Source organism: Triticum urartu, chromosome 7A (assembly GCF_056163025.1).
Source record: "Triticum urartu cultivar PI428250 chromosome 7A, HENAU_Tu73, whole genome shotgun sequence".
NCBI classification, from domain to species: Eukaryota; Viridiplantae; Streptophyta; class Magnoliopsida; order Poales; family Poaceae; genus Triticum; species Triticum urartu.
The window spans coordinates 695785556-695795570 of record NC_141879.1 but is presented as its reverse complement, the minus strand read 5'-3'; the positions used below and the strand labels follow the sequence as shown (position 1 = coordinate 695795570).

The 10015-nt window shown below is 49.7% G+C and overlaps 1 pseudogene; it reads left to right on the top strand.

Annotated features, from left to right (window-relative positions):
• The first annotated feature begins 5061 nt into the window (after positions 1 to 5061).
• Positions 5062 to 7849, top strand: LOC147961661 (uncharacterized; annotated as a pseudogene).
• The last annotated feature ends 2166 nt before the right edge of the window (positions 7850 to 10015 follow it).

Below are 10015 nucleotides of genomic sequence, written 5' to 3'. Positions count from 1 at the left end.
GGGCGCGCGCCTCCACCCGGCCGCCTCCTCCTCTCTTCCACTAAGGCCCATGAAGGCCCAATAACCCCCCGGGGGGTTCCGGTAACCCCCGGTACTCCGTTAAATACCCGATTCACCTCGAAACCATTCCGGTGTCCTAAAATAGTCATCCAATATATCAATATTTATGTCTCGACCTCTTCGAGACTCCTCTCATGTCCGTGATCTCATCCGGGACTCCGAACTACCTTCGGTACATCAAAACACATAAACTCATAATACCAATCCTCATAGAACGTTAAGCGTGCGGACCCTACGGGTTCGAGAACTATGTAGACATGACCGAGGCTCATCTCCGTTCAATAACCAATAGTGGAACCAGGATGCTCATATTGGTTCCTACATATTCTACGAAGATCTTTATCGGTCAAACCGCATAACAACATACGTTGTTCCCTTTGTCATCCGTATGTTACTTGCCCAAGATTCGATCGTCGGTATCATCATACCTAGTTCAATCTCGTTACCGGCAAGTCTCTTTACTCGTTCCGTAATGCATCATCCCATAACTAACTCATTAGTCACATTGCTTGCAAGGCTTATAGTGATGTGCATTACCGAGAGGGCCCAGAGATACCTCTCCGACAATCGGAGTGACAAATCCTAATCTCGATCTATGCCAACTCAACAAACACCATCGGAGACACTTGTAGAGCATCTTTATAATCACCCACTTACGCTGTGACGTTTGATAGCACACTAAGTGTCCCTCCAGTATTCGGGAGTTGCATAATCTCATAGTCATAGGAACATGTATAAGTTATGAAGAACACAATAACAATAAACTAAACGATCATAGTGCTAAGCTAACGGATGGGTCAAGTCAATCACATCATTCTCTAATGATATGATCCCGTTCATCAAATGGCAACTCATGTCTATGGCTAGGAAACTTAACCATCTTTGATTAACGAGCTAGTTAACTAGAGGCACACTCTGTTTGTCTATGTATTCACACATGTACTAAGTTTCCAGTTAATACAATTCTAGCATGAATAATAATCATTTATCATGATATAAGGAAATATAAATAACAACTTTATTATTGCCTCTAGGGCATATTTCCTTCACAGACGCCGCCATGGCCGGAGCATTACATGGCTCTGTACTACTACGCCGTGAAGCAGTCAGGTAGGCAATTCCCTACATCTGCCACTGTGTCGTTTATCTTCGACGTCAACCCTACGCCTATGCTCTTCTCAGAGTGTTCTTCGCCGCAGCTTGTCCGAGCACGGACGGCGGGCATGGAGCAAATGGGATGCCTGCATGTTGTTCGCATGTATGACTAAAGTGTGTGTGGGGGGGGGGGTGGCGGCCTACGATGGTGAACCGGAGATGCTAGACATCATTCACGACGAAGGCAGAGGAGGAGGTGTCTATGAGGACGGGAAGGTGGAAGACTCTAATCCCACCCAATCCGGCAACTACACGCAGATCGGAACGCTGCGTGACTACACCCAGACCGGCACGCAGCATGCCAACACCCAAATGGGCCCATTGCAGGCCAACACTGGTGTGATCCACGACACGCTATGTATTGAACTTTTATTTAAATTTTATAAATTGCCCTTTACTGGTGGACATCTACAGGATATCATTGGGTGGCTGCCTCCGGCATCTGCGTCCGCAGACTGGTCCCATGTCCGCCAACAGATGTCGGAAGGAATTTATGGGTCAACATTGGAGATGCCCTTAGAGCATCTACTGCTGGGCTCCCCAAACCCTCCTCAAAAGCCCGGGCGGCCCACCCGGTAATTGACTGGTCACGAAAAATTGACCAGATGGGCGCCTCAAACGGGCCTCAAACGCCCCCCGGGCACGCCCGCCACGTCGGACCCTGCCCATGCTGGCCCACCCGACCCCACATATATTAGTCCCCATCCGCTCGCTGGAGCAAACCCTAGACACTTCACTCCACTCCTTCCCCCACTTCCCTTCGCTACACGAGCTCACCTCTGGTGGTTTCCGGCCTTCTCCGCCATTGCAGGCAGCAGATCAGACTCCGACCAGTCTGGATCCGTAGAATGGGGTGTCATCCTGTGGGGGTTGGAGGAGGCAATGGCTGTCCGCATCGCACTCCCCCGCTCCCGAGAGGACACCGCCTGGCCGACAGACGGATCTGTCCATCGCGACCCCATAGCTTCGGCTCACCTGGCGCTCGGGTCCTCCGGGGCTGGTTCCTCGCTGTCCCGGCCGCTGGAATCCCCCTCCTTCTCCATCACCGGTCGGGCAGACTATGAGACCCACTGGGACTAGGCGGCCCATTGTGGGAAGGAGAGGATAAGGGCCGCTGAAGCCCGTATCGCGGCGGCGCTAGCGGCCGCAAGGAGGAAGACATCCGCACACGCATTGTGAAGAAACGGCAGCGGAGGAACACGCATGCCCTCGCCCGAGAGCAGAATCGGGCGGTCCGTGCCATGGCCTGACTGCCACCGAAGGAGGAGTAGGCGAACAGTGACGGCGAGGATAGCTCCGGCGACGTGCAAATTCGGCTCGATCCGTACTGCGTCTTCGACCAATACTTCCGCGAGAAGGACGGGAAGGGCGCCGGGAAAGGGCAAAGGCAGCCGTGGATGAACTCCACCATAGCCAAACATGCCAAATTTTGATAGTCCAATGTGGCATGTTTAGTTAGTAGTGATGGAGTAGCCGAACGACGCGTGTGCATCGACGTAGTTGCATGAGTTTGTATGGATTTGGAATATGCTAATAAAGATCCGGATGTGGATTACATTATTTGAGGGGTGCCCGGTCAATGCCCACGGACGTGACCGGGTATGTCCACGAGTATTTAAGGGGCGCGATTTGCTGAGTCCGGCTGTAGATGCTCTTATCGATTTGTCTCAACGAACAGTAGCCAGCCAGTCAGCCAGCCGTCATACGAGCGTATATATATGCTTACGCAAGTTAAGAAAATTTCTACCCAACCGGCCTATCTTATCTGAACGGGAGCTCTGCTCACGTGCGCCTTGCGCTCGTTGCGGCAGGAGGATTCGCCGACCTGGCGGCACTCGCCGGTCTCGCTCCAACCCACACGTCGGCAGCGGGGCGCGTGCCGTGTCATCAGTTTGGGTTCGCCGATCGACCACTTGGCACTGGTCGGTCTCGCTCCAACCCCCGTGGGCAGCGTATAGCGCGAGTAGGAGCGCGACGCGTGCCCCTCTGTGTTTTTTTGGCGGTTGTAGCCGAATCCTAGGTCGTCTGGGACGACCACCAGAAAAAGTCTCCTTCGAGATATAAACGTCTGCGTAACGTGGAAGAAATACTCGGCGACGTGCTTTTTCTTTGCCCCCGGAAGCTGATGATATCACCCTTGTTCTCGTTGTTGTTGTTGCTGCTGCTATAGCGTAGCGCATTAGGTGGGTCCATTTTCTAAGATGAAAATGCGTTGGGTGGAGTTGAGATCCATATGACTATATAATAATAAAATTAGGAATTCTCTTTTTTAGGGAATAAAACTAGGAATGCGAAAGACGCGATAGCTGGTGGGGGCGGTCAGGACGCAGCAGTGCCGCGTCGGACGCCCGCCAACGTGGAGGCACCCGCTCACAACTCGGTTTCATTTGTCAAAGGCCACGGGACGCAGGGCAGCATGGCTTCTATTTTCGTTGTAGATTATTATTTTTAGATAGCTAACCCACTTATTTCAAGCGGGCGGTGTGGCTTCTATTTAAACGCGGGGTGTTTCATCCCAATCAAAAAGAGAAAACAGGGGGCCTTCGTCTCCACACCTCTCTTCGCTCCCTGCTGCTTTGCTTCTTCCGTCGAAACGAGATTTCGTCCCGCTTTATATATAATAAAGTATGTAACAACCAAACATAGTACATAGTTGAATGATACAAGATGATGAAGTAGCCTTCTTACAAAGCCGATTCCATAATACTCGACACATGTAAAACGCACACGACTATGCTATCAACAAGGAACACAGAAAGATCTGAACACACGCGCACACAACGGCCTAGTACACCTAAACTCCACGACAATGCTCTCAAGAAGGAGAACAACGTCGAGCATCACCGCTGCCGAGTCCACAGTGGACAAATGTATTCACCAAGGCGGCATGGGATAGCGTCTGGCCAGCAAGCGAGGCATCCGACACGCTTGGACATTGATTTTATTTTGCCAATGTTCGGATTGTTGAAGTATGATTACTTTGCTTTATTTCGTAACGTTGAATTCGGGCGATCACTGGTCAGTGCACATCTTGAGTGTAGGTGCTTGCTGGCCTTCAACATCTTGAGTAATAATCTGTGACGTCAGCGGGTTCGTCTTCCAGCAAACCCAATCACTGGTCCGTGTGCTCCTCGCGCCGGCCTTGCTGGTCGGGGGCACTGGTGAACTGGTCGGTCTTGCCCAACCCCCCATCCCCGTGGACGCCCCGGTGTTCGCCACCGTCCGCCCATGTACGCTGCGTGCGTGGCCTCCTCTGCTTCGTTGTCGCTGGCAGTTGCTACTCTGAGCCCACAAAAAGCGTCTCCGTGTAAAATAAAGTAAGTGAGAAACCGCGAAAACAAGGCAAGCATTCGTGGACGTGGCACCTCATGCTACCAGTATTTTAGTGGTCATTGTACGAGGGATCGACGCCTCATCATTGAAGAGGTAAACCTCGGAATATACAAAGACGAAACAGCAGAAACTGGGTCGACAGCACCCAGGATGGGTCATCACAGCATCGGACGGCCCGGCGACGGGATGTTTCACATCCGACGGCCGCGCATGGGCCTCATTTGTCAAAAGCTCTCTATTTAAGTTGCAGGCATGTAGATGGGACGCTCATCTTCACAGGGCTCGTCGCTCCCTGCTTGCTGCTGCTCCGCACCACCAGTCCTGCTCCTGCCGGCGCGCCACAGGTACGTGAATCCGAGCTTGCAACTGCATTTGGGAATCATCCTGCTCTTCTCCGCTCCCCGCTTCCACCTGCTCTTTCTCTTCTCCAAGCTTGAGACTGCTGATTGCATTTGCATGCGAATGATCCTGCTCTTCTCCGCTCTCCTTCGCTCCCTCTCAGGATCTGCTAAAATGGTGGCCGGAGCTGTTGCCGGGAGGATGGCCGTGAACGTCATCGTCAACATTGCCGCTCTTGCTCTTTGCATCCAACAGACGTGAGTATGAATTACATGTTTTAACAATGGGGATTAGTCCTCAAGTCGTTCCTTCTTCTCGAACATGCTGAGCTTATCATGTATCTGAGTGTGCCCTTCTCGAACCTGCGCAAATTTCAGGTTCATGGATTCAGCATACAATGCCGACGGCGAGTTAGTCTTCCTCAAATTCTCCCTAGCAGCCAAGTCGGTCAGCTGTTCCAAGCTGTTCATCACAGCATATCACGCTGTTCACACCGAGGGATCTGAAATGTTTGGGTTGGTGTGCTTATTGGGCTTCTTCCTTCTCTCCTATGCTATCACGACTCATCTCAAAATGGATCACAAAGCTTGGGCCAAGCCAAGGGTAAGATATCCTCTAAATAACACATTATATTTGTAAGTTTGTCATATATAGTCCCTTTTTATACAGTTCCCATAGCGTAAGTAGAATTTGGACATGCTTTGAGTAGCATAAGTACAAAAATTGGTCGTTCCTAATACGTTAGCACCAGAGGTCGGGACTGGATACATCCCAAATGTCTGAACAATAGTTTCCTCATCACATTCTGCAGATTATCGGCATGGCAACCCTAATGGCGTCCGGAGTTTTCTTGCTCTGTCGTGGCATGGTTATCCCAAAAGATCATGCTTGGCACACTATTGCGGTTCAAACCATCATCATTCTTAGTCTTTCTGGAGGCATGTGTGCTTCTACTTGCCCAGGTATGAAATCAAAGCATAGCGCAGTATACATGAGAAATGCAAGAGGGGGCGGAAATATTAATTTTGTCAAACTACACACTTTCGGCACAGATAAAGGAGAATGGGGACACTCAACACTTGCTCCGCGATCTGCTCATGAAATCAGTCGAGACATCCATCAGCATCTACCGGTTGACCGATTTCATACAACATAAGCGCAACCCTTGGGATGCAGAGAAGATTCTTCATTTGGTAAGGAGGGGTCGATGGTTCCTTGTTTGATCAATATCAAGAGTTGAATGATGATGAGTTACATCTATCCTCGGTGTTCGCAGGTGGGGAGTGGCATGTCCTTGTTGATCGGAGCGTACCAGATTGGCTGGATCATATACAAGGTGGGCATCAAATATCAGGTGATCGAATGGCTCAGAAAACTCCCTCAAGTTTACACCCGGAAAGAGGAGCAAGCTATTGGGGCTGCCATCGAGGACGACAGAGATGCAGATGTGGCTGCGAACGTGGTGGCGAAAGGAGAAGTTGAGATGGTGTGATGTAGTTGGTTATCCCGTTTCGCATGATTGTTGCATAGATCATGTGTTGTACTTAACTGAATTCAGTCATCGTGCCATAACCGATCCTAGGATCGGAAGTGCACGTGTCCGGAACATTTTGTCTCACTGTCTCAGTAAAAATGCGGTGATTGATTTTGATACCTGTCCTTTTATAATGAACACAGACTTTTAGTATAGAGTTAAATACACCTAGGGTACATGAACTTGCACGGTGGTACAGATTCATACATCATACAATTGAAAAATAATACAAGTTAGTCACAGAACTTGAGTTTCGGGTACATTTCTTAACTCTGCCTACATGGCACATCAAACATGGCAAGTGGGCTCACGCTCTGCCTCACTTAATTGTGTAGGCCCCCACCTGTCAGATACTAGTACGTTTTTACAAAAAAGTACCAGGATTCGAACCTGCGACCTTCCTTCAATCACTCAACTTGTGCTAACCACTAAGCCTCTGCTACTTCTTGTGCAACTAGTCTACAGATAGACTAATATCTGACTAAAAGGACTCCAAAAAAAAAATCTGCACAAAAGGACAATCTATAAAATCGACTTAGGGCATGGCCAACAGGTGGTTTCAACAGGCTGCTCATGTACCATAAGTGTTTTTAACTTTTTAGTATATATCAAGAATCGATACAAACACTGTAAAGGAGAGAGAGAGAGAGAGAGAGAGAGAGAGAGAGAGAGAGCATTGGTGGTAGATGGCGGGCGGCCCAGGATCAGTTGAACATGATGAGTGCCTCCGCAACGACATGATCGAGCAAGTTTTTCCCCTCTGAATGTTTCTGGTGAAAAGCGTGACAGAAGAAACTCTACGTGCCACCTCCTCCTAACTCAAGAGAGGAATTTACATGAAACAATTAAATTTCTACATTAAGCAAATAATTATTGGAGACTAAATTTCCTGCTTTGTATATATATACATTAAAAAAGTATACTTCATAGTAGATATTGGAGACTGATTTTTTCACCATATACACATATGTGCCATTACTTGTGATTCATCTCCCGAACACTTGTTTCTTTTTCCTTTTGCTAGTGTGTGACAGAACAAGTATGAAGGACCTGAAGAAGATAGAGGAACATTAAACAAACCCAGCCAAGATTGTCTATTAGTGTGTTTCTCAGTGGATGTAAACAGTTAACAGTTGTGGACTTGTGGTTGATGCTGGCAACTTTAAGGCTGCAATTTCTACTTGTGGGTTTGTGTGACAAACTAAAGGATGTTCCTTGTAGAGAAAATTCATATCCATATCCCTTTTTCCTTGATAGCGTGTTTGGCTTGTGGAAATAGATGGGGAAGCCAGTGTGGCGGCTGCCCGGCGCGGCGTCCTCGTCCTCTCGCTGGTGATGGGCTGCCGGCTGCTCGTGGCTGCCTCGACGCGACGGCGTCCCGAGGTTTCAGATCTGGCCATGGCGGGCTCGGCCGATCTGGCCCGTTAGCTTCGACTGGCGGTGAGGTTGGTGGTTGTGCGTGGTGATGGCGCCGCCGCCGCGCAAGAGGTGCTTGGGCCAGTGGGTTCGCATGCTGGCGGCGCTGGGATTCCCCCATCCTCGCCCGGCAGCGTGAGGGTGCGGAGGTAGGGTTACTCCGGGCGAAAGTCGATGGCGCGGTGTCTGCGGATGTCGCTCTCCTCCTGGGGGCCGTCGTGGAGTTCTCCAACCTCCTCCGCTCTCGGGTCACTTTCTTCGGGTGAAAGCCTAGGACCTGCGGTGCAGGACCAGACGATGGCGTGACACTGCTTCCCCTTCTGAGGGCGTCGTCTTGAAGATCGTGATTCCCTGCGTGCTTTCCCAGAGCTGGACTTGCACGACATCGCGGCAGGTGGCCGGCGATGCGCCCAGAGGTGGAGCGATGTTTCCTCCTCCGCATCGAAGACGTCGGATCTCGACGGCGTGGTGCAGCGGAGACTCGGCGCCCGATGCGTGTAGATGGACTCGCGCAGGAGGAGGTGGCTATCTGGCGTCATGGTGGCATCGATGACAGAGTGGCCTGACAAGGTAGAAGCCTCAATATCTGCTCTGAAGACGGACCTGTGGAAGATGGCGGCGACGACACATGTGAGTGCGTCAGACCGGTTTGTGCCCCAGACCCGGTATGTGGCTCGGTTGGGGCTTCCGGCTTTCGATGATAGGTTTAGGTGAGTGGTCTGGGTATTTGGCTCAGCTAGCATCTCTTCATCATATGGATAGGAGTAGTGGCATATGTTGCCAAGATGGCAGATTCAGGTATATTGTTGTAATACTTTGTAAGATCCTCGAGAATAATCAATAAAATGGCCGCATGTATCTCACAGATGTAGAAGCCGGGGGTCATCCTCCTTTTCTAAAAGAAAATGAGAGTTGATGGGTAAGAGGACAAAAGGTCCACTGCTTGTCTAGAGTGAGAGTTGAGAGTGCCAATTCCAGCTGACTTGTTTTCATGGGGGCCCTGTTAATTCGTGAGGAAGCCTTCATCCTGAGCTGATTTTCATCATATACCGAGCAAGGAAATGAGATTAAAATATATTTCTACGCCTAATACCTCGACAAACTCCCTTGTACAAACTCCCATTTCACTGCCCAAATTTTACCAAACAGGCTATGAGAGTTTGGTGTTGATCATGCTTGCATGTCATATACTCGTGGATTACAGGCATTGTGCTAATAGTCGTCAGCAGCAACATTGCAGGCATCGCAGATAGTGTAGGCATCGCGGACAGCTTAAGTGGCGGACGTGGGCAGCGCTAATCATGCGATTAGTGATTGCGGAAGTATTCTGACTCTCTCAAAATCAGTTTTCGCCTCGTTTTATAGATAAAGCAAACATCCAAACAATCAAGTACCAAGATTCATAGCAAATACGACGGTCGGGGCAGCAACAACACAATCACGCCCAAAAATGCATAAAAGAAATAGATTAAAAAACCCACCGAGTGGCAGACTAGAAGGCGACCGACTTAGACTCATCTTGGATGTGACCGACTTGGACTCATGTTAGATACACTTAAAACTGCCACAACATTGACGAGAAAGCGGGTGCCAGTGCTGCAAGAAAGAAAGAAATTTAGATTTTTATATTTTTTGATTGAATTTTAAATTTGTAATAGTTATACGCGAAGTGGAGCACCAGAGTGCTTCAAATCCTCTTCCTTTGGTCGGGGTGTTACTCACGAGGGCCTTGCTGGTTGGGGTACTGGTCAGTCCTGACCAACCCCCACCGTGGCCGTCCAGGTGTCGCCACTGTGCGACACCGTGTACGGAGCGCGACGTGCCGGCGTGGCCTCTGGTTCGTTGTAGCTGCTAGTTGCTATTCTGACCTCCAAAAGCGTGTCCGTGTAAAATAAGATAGGTGGGAAACGCACGAAAGCAAGCCAAGCATTCGTGGACGACAGTTCTCAGCAGCCATTGATGAGGTAAACCTCGGAATACACAAAGACGAAACACCAGAAAATGTGGGCCGCCCGGTGCCTCATTTGTCAAAGAGAACTGCTACACGTACGATGAATTTGTATGATTTTGCGTACGACAGTTCTCAGCAGCCATTCGATTAACTGGCCGGACGAGTGAGATCACGTCGTACAAAGTCGTACACACTATTCATCATACGCACAGCAATTTCGTTTGTCA